The following is an 11,626-nucleotide window of genomic DNA, read 5'->3' as shown; positions in this document are numbered from 1 at the left end:
TGTGTGCTAAATATGATACGGGAGATCGAGAGAAGAGTTGATGGTGTGAAAAATTAGTCTTTCAAAATGTGTCATGTTTGTCAAATGTATTTGTATTATTGGTTTTGTATTATGTAGATAACTGTACGTCATGACCAGTTGGGTTAGCTGGTCATGACGTGTGAATGTCTTTCCTTTCTTACTATATAAATATTTAATTTTATTTTTTATTCCTTTATAATTAATATAATTTTCCATCTCCACAACATTTTGTTGCTGTAATCATGCATATTTCCCCAATACATGGTTGAGAAAGGCATTCTATTCTATTCTATTCTATTCTATTCTATTCATTACTACAAATACTACTCAAAAACATCGCCGTGTGCAGTTGGCTAGACTGGTCGTGGTCATTACCACGAAAATATTTTGTTCTGGTATTTAAAATAAAAGACAAATTAATTTGTGCCACGTCTGAGCACAGTCAAGTGAAAATTCAACGTGGTGTGAACAATGTAAAGCTTTTCCTCAAACATCACATTTTGCAGAAATACATTTCCATTCGAGGATGTCTACGTCATCTAAAGCCAAATATTTCCCCCTAAATATCCAAAAACACACGGAGCCCAACGGCTCCTGTGGAGAAACGCGCAGGCGGACACAGCAACCGAAAAACTGGCTGCATCTGCCCTAATTTGCCTATGATGTCATCTTTTTCCGCCCGCTCACCTGCGATTGGCTGACAGGCGCAGCATCTCCTCGGTCTCATGGTCGGTGCTCCTGGCCCAAGGTGGAGGCTCCGTGGGTCTGAGAGTCCGTGAATCATAACCGGTTGTCCTGACAACCCCTGGAATGTCGATTCCTCATCGGAGGAGGAGAGCGTTCACTCCGCTGGGTGGAGGTTATAGGGTCAGGTATCCGTCAAAAGACACCATGTCATCAGGTGACATGTAAAATATCACTGAAATAAATAAATATATATATATATATATATATATATATATATATATATATATATATATATATATATATGTATATATATATATGTATGTGTGTGTATATGTGTATATACATATATATAAACACATGTATCATGTGTGGAGATAGATAGATAGATAGATAGATAGATAGATAGATAGATAGATAGATAGATAGATAGGGGTAATTTAAACAGGTAAAGCTAAGCTAATGGAGAAAAGTTCAAAAGTCGAAACAACTGAAAAACTCAACCTCTGAAAGTTGTAATGTGCACGCTGCACTATTGCAAGACTGCAAGTTTTATTCTTTGGGGGTTTTTTTTCCAATTGGGTTTAAATTTTCCAAGTCTCTTCTGACCTCCGTACATGTGATTGTAATTATGAACAGCCTGCGTCATGGAGGGGAGACAGAGAGAGAGAGAGAGAGAGAGAGAGAGAGAGAGAGAGAGGAAATTCCCTCTGCTGATCAGCTGTCTGTCAGAGGGTCAGAGCATGGACACACACACACACACACACACACACACACACACACACACACACACACACACACACACACACACACACACACACACACAGAGTCTCAAACATAAGGTCACCGTTAAACCAAACCACAAGTCCTCAGACTAAGTGAACCTCAGTGAACGAGTCACTTCTGTGAGCTCCTGAGCGCAGAAGAAACCAGAGGTGGTCAATTTTAATCTCTGTCTCAAACACCAGATTATTTGTAATCCAGATTTCTAAGAACATTAACAGAGGGAGATGTCTTAGTTTCAGCTCCACCGCTCAATACATCTAAATTGTGCATTGAGAACTCCATATGGACTTGAAGCAGCCGTCCCACTCTGATGGACTGGGATGAGTCCAGTGAATAGTCTGAGCTGACACTCATGACACAATGTCTGAACCCAAGATGGCCAGAGTTCAGATCCACATCGAGTCCTTCAGTCTCGCTCGTGCTTCCAGCACAGTGGAGAGAATTATCCTCTCACTGCTCCGTTGCAGTCTGACTATTTCCTGTAAAACATTCATTTCAATTCAAGCCGAGTACTTCAGACGAGCGTGGCCGCAGTGCTGCCGTGCTGCGGGGCTGTGGCTATTGGCTGAGACTATTCACTGTATCATTTGCAAGGCTGTTAACAATGTACAAATACTTTAAGCATCCAAATAGATGGAAAGGGGTCGTAATGGTGGTCGACACCCCACGAGGTTGCATGAAGAGAGCTGGATATGGACACAAGTGTGTGTGTGTGTGTGTGTGTGTGTGTGTGTGTTTGTGTGTGTGTGTGTGTGTGTGTGTGCCGACCCTGAGTGCAGAAGGAAGCAGGGATAGAAATGGATGGATGGAAGTTTAGCTCGTCATTTTTATATTGTTAAAGTTAACTGGGAGGGGAAGTATTATTTTAAAGGTCAAAGACTTTTAACTATCAGTGTGTTTTCTTACCATAGTGCCGAGCCTGTACCTGCTTCTAATTGATGAAAGATAAAATGTGGTCATTAAGAACCAAAAACAGCAGGTGGGAAAGACAAAAACGCATCCTTCTGTTCTTGGTGGGAAAAAGCAAAACAACCTGCAGCTGCAGTGAGGAGGAACCCAATTTACTGCCGTCCATAGGCGGCTGTCAGTGATGGGCTTTATATAATGGGTCCTATAAATATCCTCGGAGGCAGCGCACATATTTAGTAACGAGCCCAGTCTTTGATTTTGCAGGATGTGTTGTGAGAGGAGTCAGGAAGGATTGGTTTTTAACAACTGATCTCGTAAGTGTACATGTGTGGATGAAAAAATAATGTATTCTAATGTATAAATACCATAATCAGACATTTTAAAGTACATTTACTTCTAATTCTAGTTCAGAACTTGCTGTAAACACTTCTAGATGAGCTTCATATTAGTCTCTAATATTAAAATACAAGAAGTCTGCGATGAACTGGCGTCTTGTCCAGGGTGTCACCCTGCCTTCGCCCTATGACAGCTGGGATAGGCTCCAGCAGACCCCTGTGACCCTGAATAGGAATAAGCGGGTATCGAAGATTAATGAATGAATGAATGAATGAATGTTGTCTCAAAGTTGCATCTATTGTTGTCATTATAATTGTCAGATATTTGTCTCCCCACTTTTGTTGTGACTATGGCCATGGACATAAATTTGTAATATTTACTTGGACAGTGTGAATACATTAGAAGTACTGAAGTCCTTTACACCAAAGTAGCTTAGCCAGTACTTAGTGGTAGATTTTCAATAGTAGGAAAGTAATTAGATAATCAGATATTTAGCAGTTTGGTCCAGTCTCAAGTGCCTCCACATCTGTCCTCCATCTTAGAAAAGGCAGTTATTAATTTTCAAAAATAAATGCATTGTTTATGCATTAACGCAGATGCCATTGCAAAAGCATATTGGCCTTTTCTAATCCCTTGAAAAAAATATGAAGAAAACTGAGATGACTGATTCGTTGGTCGGAATCAAATAATCGAAGCCCTGCTAAATCATGGCATTACAAATCTGATCAAATCATGGTTTCAATAACGACATTCAGTAACGACATTACGGTGGCGGAGCTCCGCGAGTGCCGGCAGCAGAGGGAAGCTCAACAAAGATGTGCAGGCCTCGCAGGAAATGATGATATACGACCTGAGGTGAAGTGTATGCACAAGATTCCCACAGGCCTGGACTCCAGTCTCTGCCACTGAGATCGATACCACCACCCACCTTCCTGCGCCTGCCTGGGAATTTACAGCAGTGTGCTTTTTTTTTTCCCCCTTTGGCTAATGCTGGCATCAAGTGGCGCAACGTTACAATGGTTTCACACTTGGTTCATGGTTCTGAATATGTAGTTCTGCTCAATGAGCTGAGACCAAGAAGAAGCGAGAGAGTCGCTCGTCTAATGTGTACAAAGCTGTGATGCACTGAGTGCAGAACACGAGTGTACGTTTTAAAGGTACAGTGTGTCATATTGAATTAAGTTATTGATGTGATTTCCATTACTTGATAGTGTTTGAACATAAAGAGCAGCGGAGGTCTACTTCTGCTGCAACCACATTTATGCCACCACTATTCTGCAGCGGCCCAGAACATTGACCACCTGCTCTGGGTTTCCATGAGTTTGCTGTGACGTCACAGCTCATAAAATAGATTAATGAATAATAATGAATACATTTTAGATCAGTGGTTCTCAACTGGCGGAGTCTCAGAACCCACATCATTTATTCCACAGCACTCGAATTTACTACTTCTTATCATGTCCAGTGAGCGAATTATTGAAATTATCGAGAAAAAAAAAAGGAAAAAAAAGAAACTGCCCACAAAGCCGCAACCCAAATGGATCAAGTGGATCAATCAGAAAGCAGGGATTAACATTGTTTTTCTGACTCACTTACTTTACCATTAAATGCTATGCTAAATCTTACACACGGGACCTTTAAGTTTTTCATTACATTTGGATTACATCCATAACACCCCCCCCACCCCCCTCACACACACACACACACACACACACACACACACACACACACATACACACATCCTTCACCCCCACCCCACCCCACCTCCCCAAATCATCCCACCTTTTTTTTTTTTTTTTTTTTTTTGTCAATTTTAAACCCCTTTCAAATTTCTGATTTGGGCAACTCCAGCGGTTTTAAGCACAACGTCCAGACAGTGCCCTACACATGTGGCTCCCAACAGGAGAACCAACAGACATAGCACAGTGTGTGTGTGTGTGTGTGTGTGTGTGTGTGTGTGTGTGTGTGTGTGTGGCGGTATGGGATAGTGTATTAACTGCTCTTCATTTTTACCACATCAGTTTAACCTCAGTAAGCTCTGCACCGCTGGTGACTTGGCGTGTGAAAGATGACGAGTCACGCTCATCCAAACTGCAGCCGCATCCACAAAAACCTTACGTGTGCACTGGCGCAAATGTCCCCCCACAGGAATATAATTGAGGTTAGTAGGCCTCTATCCCGCTGATTACGGTATTGATAGGTTACCCACACAGCCCGTTGAATCTATTCCGCCTTTTTCACATGAGGGGAAAAAAATAAAGCTCACACACAAATGTGAGCATGAGTGCTGACAGCTGCGGCAATGCAGCAATTACATATTACGACCTGGGGGTTTATGTCGCACACTTAACACCTTGGCAAGAAGGGCTGTGTTACATATTTAATCCCCCCCCCCCCGCCCCCGACCCCCCAAAAAAGGGAGGGGCTCGGGGCTCGGCCGGGGAGCATGTTTAAGATTAATGCAGCTACGGTTGCTTCCTCTGTGCACACCGACCATAGGGTTGCTGCTGACGGGTGTGTCTTCTAGAGGTGAATTTACTGACTCTTTGTGATGTCAGTGGACAGCAATGCTGCTCCAAGGAGCCCACGTGACTCTCTTTATTCCTTCATGTAAGAAAACAAGACAAATAAAAATAAAAAATAATAATACCATCCCTTTTCATAAATTCATTAACCAGCCAAAAGGCTGAACCCATCGCTCCGACACAGGAGGATGTTATACAATCCACAGAGGGATCATGGGATTTTTATCATAACATCAGTGTGACGGCAGAGTCTACTAAATGCAAATCCATCTCGCACTTAAATGACCTTGTAACATTGAAATAAAGTAGTCCCATGCTGACATTACTTCCATGGTAAATGCACTTTAGAAGGGTTTGCCGTCCACTTTGAGACGGAGTTTGTAAGGCTCGATCCCAGCTAATTCCATATTACACAGTATGACATATTTGACTATAATGTCTGTGAAGGTTCTCAGTCGTCCAGGTCATCTTAATTTAGTTTTAAATTGAGGCCACATGTACAAAAGCTATGCTAAAAGTTAATCTGTTCAAAGCTTATTTTGAGATCCTCCAGTGCGCTGGATAGGATGTGGCGGCTGTTGAAGTTGGGTTGTGCAACGTGTTTTGCGTATCTTTGTAATGTATGTCTTTGTGTTATTTGCATGTGGGACCTCCTTGAAAATGAGATGGTGCATCTCAAGGGGCTATCCTTTTTATCCTTTTTCATTCATTCATCTTCTATACCCGCATATTCCTATTCAGGGTCACGGGTGTCTGCAGGAGCCTATCCCAGCTGTCTTAGGGCGAAGGCAGGGTGACACCCTGGACAAGTCGCCAGTTCATCGCAGGGCCAGGGGCTATCCCAAAGAAATTGAAATTGAAATTGCTCAAGATTGCAATAACAAGTCCAGTGGGCTCAACTTAAACCTTCCATATATTTTTACTATTCTTTTTATTTTTTTACAACAATCCCTGGAAACATCGGAATGCAACAACAAATGAGTGTGCGAGCATTGCAAACAATTCATTCTAAATGTTACAACACACACAGCAACAGTGCTACACACCTTTAACATGCACACTTCAAGCTCAAGTTTTTTTATACTCTGTATATGCACACATAGAGGTTGCCCCCCCCAAAAAAAAAAAATGTATACACACTTTAAAGACGACGATGTCTGTAGTCTTCCGGAACACTTCTCATGGACGTTCTGAACAGTTCCATTAGCTTAAAACTGATCCCTAATTCCAGTGATGGTAACTCGCATTGGTGGTTCTTTTTGAAACTCCCTCCTAATGTCTTTGCACTGCCGCTGTGTTTTCATATTTCCAGTAGCCTTATACAATGATTTCCTTTCTTCAAAGTTGAGTCTGGTGGCCATCATTAATTCCAATGGGTTTAATCTGCAAAGAAGAATCAAACAATTGAGTTCTCAGCTGCTAAAGTGTGGATACATTTTTCTTTCGGACAACCTTTATTTCAAGTGAGACCAGCCTGTCATTGGCATGACATATAAACAGCATCATCATAGAAAGCAGTTGTTCATCCATGCAAGAGCACCAGCCTTGTCGCAACAAGGAAATCAGCCCCGTTTCCCAGGGACACACTTTAGCATGTAAAACAGGTGTGTGTGTGTGTGTGTGGCAGGGGGGGCTCTGGAGGTTTGGGGCGTGGCTTGTGCAGGTGCCGTGAAATAGGATTTGTTGTAGCCATTGTGGCAGCGAGATGTTGATTAAAACCGACAAAATTGTAGAGATATAGACTCAACATTTACCATCTTTCCATTGATGTCGAAAAAAAGTCGCATGGCACACCACCAACCAAGAAAATATTACAAAATAAAATATTACAAAATGTTTTAGCCGGACATTGACAGCCTAGTCTCTTAATTTATTTATCCTCACTCAGTGTGAAACCTGGGCCTGTTTAGATGCTCACAAGGCTGACATCCTGGGAGGAATTAAGGGAGGAAAATAGGCTGACATTCCTTTTTAAAGTACAGTCACTCAAAAGTGGGATGTTATTATATTTTTTTAGACCAATTAAGTGACATTGGATAATTCTTCGCAGCACGCCTGACATTTTCTCACGGTACGCCAGTCTGCCACAGCACAGTGGTTGAAAAACACTGCGTTAAACTCTCCTCCACCTCCAGCATGTGTGTTTTGAACACATTGAACTCGGCCGTTTTTTTCCGTTATGCCTTGTGTCAACTCGATACTCAGCAGCGCACGGCCGCCCCGTACAGGTGTATACACAGCAGCTCTCAGATGGCAACGCAACACATATAGAGAGTGAGTCCTATCCATGACAACGAGGGGCTGAACAGGCTTCTCCCCTCCCCATGACAGCTGGCTCATTGTGTCCTGGGCCTCTGAGGCGGCCTTGTTTCCCTTTCTTTTTTTTTTTGCTTGGACAGTTCAATAACTAATCTGAATGCAGCCAGCAGCGTTGCAGCTTTGAAAATGAGGAGGGCGGGTGAGCGAGCGAGCGAGCGGGCGGGCGGGCAAGCGGGCATGCTCCCTCGATGGAAAGTTGTAATCTGCCTGTCAGTGTTGTTGGGTTGGATTACCCTGTTAGTTCACATGAGGATTCATTGTTCAGGGTGGGAAGCAAAAAAAATATATATATATCTCTTTCTAGTGCAATTTTTAGTGCCAAATTTCCACATTTGGACCATGATTGCAAATTATATTCTGATGTGCTATTTCAATGTCAGCCCATAGTAATTAAAATTGAGAAAAGGCTAATATGATTTCATCTCCATCCTTCAATTCTAATTTGTTGTTTTGTCATACCTCACACACAAAGGACGTGACCTTAATTCATCTGACTTTACACCAAAAAAATAACAGCATTTATAGCAGATGCTACATTCCATAAAAAAAAAAAAAGGAGCTTTATTCACTTTCAGCGTCCTGACATTTTTAGTTGGATGTGGGTTGGAAGGTGTGCATCATCATCAGTGTGAGACCATTCCCCCATACACACCCTCATTAGAATCCCAGTGTGAAATCATCTCTCAGCCAACGGTCACTCATCACTGACATCACACATATAAACAGCTCTCCCAGCCGAGGACACAGTGGTTGACCCTGATGTTACCGCACACAAGGCCGCACGAACAAGACCCCCACCCACCACCATCCACCTCCTCCTCCCCTTATTGTCACATGTAGGCTAATGAACAGCAGACTCGTGCTGCTGATGGAGGAGCCTTTGGAAGCCACAAAAAGCGTGTCTACTCACCACTTTCTGCTTGGACACACGCAAACAATGGAGCACGTCTGGAGCGCTTGGGGCCCAAACTCAGAGGAGACTAGAGGAAGGGCAGATGGTGGCCGAGATGGAGGGCCGGACCTGCATTAGCATGACAAAAGAGAGGGACAACGGAGGAGTGGGGGGGACAGGTACGCTCTCTCTCTCTCTTTCTCTCTCTCTCTCTTTCGTATTTTCCCCTTCCGGAGGAGATTAGGGAGGGGGTGCGCGGAGGGGGTGTGACTCCTTTACAAAGTCTGTGCTGGTGGAGACTAAATTAGAAGCATGATGTCACTCACCAGAGGACTCCATCAACGTGTGAGGATCCTCTGGCAGCTCCTGTCTCAGCTCTGACCTATAATTCAGTTGACCTTGACTGGCTTTGAGCAGTCACTCAAGCTCAGACACACCTGTCAATATAAAACCTTACAGCTCATAGTGTAAATTCAGAGCAAATGAGAATCATGAGGTCAAAGGAACTGACTGAGGAGCTGAGAGAATGGCTAGAATTTTTTTTTGTTGCACTGAAGGTTCCTGAGAGCCCAGTGGCCTCCATAATCCTTCAATGGAAGAAGTTTGGGACGACCAGGACTCTTCCTCAAAATGGCCGTCCGGCCAAACTGAGCACCCGGGGCAGAAGAGCCTTGGTGAGAGAGTTAAAGAAGAACCCAAAGATCACTCTGGCCGAGCTCCAGAGAAGCAGCGGGGAGATGGGACAAAGTTGTAGAAAGATAACCATCACTGCAGCCTCCACCAGTCGGGGCTTTATGGCAGAGTGGCCCGCTGGAAGCCTCTCGTCAGTGCAAAACACACGAAAGCTCCAGCATCAAGTTTGCCAAAAAACACCTGAAGGACTCCCAGACTCTGAGAAATAAGATTCTCTGCTGTGATGAGACCAAAATCAAACTTTTTGGTCTTAATTGTAAGCGGCATGTGTGGAGAACACCTGGCACTGCTCATCGCCTGCCTAATACCACCCCTACAGTGGTGGTGGCAGCATCATGCTGTGGGGGTGTTGTTCAGCTGCAGGGACAGGATGACTGGTTAATTGAAGGAAAGATGAATGCAGCCAAGTACATTGATATTCTGAACAAAAACCTTCTCCAGAGTGTTCATGACCTCAGAATGGGCCGACGGTTGACCTTCCAAAAAGACAATGATCCCAAGCACACAGCTTAAATAACAAAGTAGTGGTTTCAGAACAACTCTGGATGTTCTTGAAAGGCCCAGCCAGAGCTCTGACTTAAATCCAGTTGAGCATCTCTGGAGAGACCTGAAGATGACTGTCCACCAACATTCACCATCCAACCTGACAGAACTGGAGAGGATCTGCAAGGAGGAATGGCAATAGATCCCCAAATCCAGGGGTGAAAAACGTGTTGAATCATTCCCAAGAAGACTCATCATGGCTGTATTGGCTCAAAAAGGAGCTTCTATTCGATAATGAGCAGAGGGTCTAAATACTTATGTGAAATTTCAGTGTTTATTTTGTAATAAATCTGCAAAAAATTCTACAAGTCTGTGTTTTTTCTGACAATATTCAGTGCTGTGCGCGCTTGAACGAGGAAAAAAAGGTTAAAAGAAAAAAAAAATAGCAAATGGCTACATTATGACAAAGAGTGAACAATTTTAAGTGGGTCTCAATACTTTCCGAACCCACTGTATTAACTGTTGATATATGAAATCTTAAAACAACAACAACAACAGCATTTGGAACCCCTTAGCAGCCGCATTTTGAGCCCCTACATATTTTAAAAGCTGGTACTGCCAGTAAAGAACAAACTTCAACAGCATCATTTGTTATTCAAAGGGCTTGCCTGTTTTCTATACTTATAGTAGTTTTATTGTTGTAGTTTTTAGTGTGTTTTTTGTTTTTTGTTTTTTTGCTCCCCCACAACAGGTATCCTTCATCCCAAAGTGCAAACACTCATGTTGCCACAGCTGCACACGCTGGTGTCTTTACTTTGTGCTTAGGCTGTTATATGATCTACTTGGCTGTGGTCATTTCTCTTGACAGGTATTGCTTACCTAACAACCCCTCATTGCCACTTCATTTTCAAAACAAGTCAAAGTTTGTGGAAATATGACCGTGATGTGGAATTTACCGTCACAATAATGTTTTAACTGATATGCGGAAATGCTGAGGGGTTTTTTTTTGTTTGTTTGTTTTGTTTTGTTTTTTTGTATATAGTTTTTTTAATCATTATACTGCACAATGCTATACTGATTGACGTCAAGCGTCTCGCTTGCGGCAGGGCCTTTTCTGAAGACCGTATGTTGTCTCCATCTAGTGGCTATACAAAGGATAACAACAATCTCGTGGCCTAAATATTTAAATGAGCAATGAATGGTGGAAAGAAATTAAGAATAATGGATTAAAGTAAAAGTTGTTCTGTGTAACAACACTAAAGTATATACATCATAAATCAGGGAACGGGGTTCCATTAAGTTTTTGCATGGCAATGAGTGTGTCTGTAAAGGTCCAAAAACAGGTGTCTTGGTGCTGCCTGTGGGAAAAGATGTGGGGATTTTTTTTTTAATGAACTACAGTTGAGTTTGTCCTGAGGAAACATTCATCACGGCAGAACAACAGAGGAGGGTACAGAACAGCACAGCTCAATTAGCTATAGGCCCCACAGGTGCAAAAGTGTTTCTAATTGTTTTGGATCGTATTATTTTTAGAGTCATCATGCTGTCCACTGGGCTTTTCTACACCATAAACAAATGAAGAGATCTCAACTCGAGTTGATGAGTAGAATGTCATGTGTTTGTACCTAAAGTGAAAAAGAGGCTGTTTGGTCATCAACACAAATACTCCCGCTTGTGCAATTGTGGTTGAGGTCTCTCTCTCCCTATATATATATATATATATATATATATATATATATATATATATATATATATATATATATATATATATATATATATATATATATATATATATATATATATATATATATATACATATATATATATATATATATATATATATAAACACACACTGTTCCCAGGAATAAACTTAAGAAATGACGTCATCCCACCACTGCCCCCACCCCCGTCAATGTTTGTTCTTCTTTCACTTCACTTCTGCACGCATTGATTCATATTGCATTGTGAGACGGGAAAC

General features: G+C 42.3%; 1 long non-coding RNA gene across 1 annotated transcript; it reads right to left on the bottom strand.

Moving 5' to 3' along the window:
* Positions 1 to 6,308: 6,308 nt before the first annotated feature.
* LOC142884245 (uncharacterized) lies at positions 6,309 to 8,639 on the bottom strand. The gene is made up of 3 exons (XR_012926151.1): positions 8,491 to 8,639; positions 6,436 to 6,644; positions 6,309 to 6,344 (listed from the first exon to the last, which is right to left on the bottom strand). It is a non-coding gene; the product is annotated as an uncharacterized LOC142884245 (long non-coding RNA).
* Between the last annotated feature and the right edge of the window lie 2,987 nt (positions 8,640 to 11,626).

Source organism: Nelusetta ayraudi, unplaced genomic scaffold (assembly GCF_046127955.1).
Source record: "Nelusetta ayraudi isolate G7.1 ecotype Tasmania unplaced genomic scaffold, CSIRO-AGI_Nayr_v1 ptg000011l, whole genome shotgun sequence".
Taxonomy (NCBI): domain Eukaryota; kingdom Metazoa; phylum Chordata; class Actinopteri; order Tetraodontiformes; family Monacanthidae; genus Nelusetta; species Nelusetta ayraudi.
This window is presented reverse-complemented; position numbering and strand designations above follow the sequence as displayed.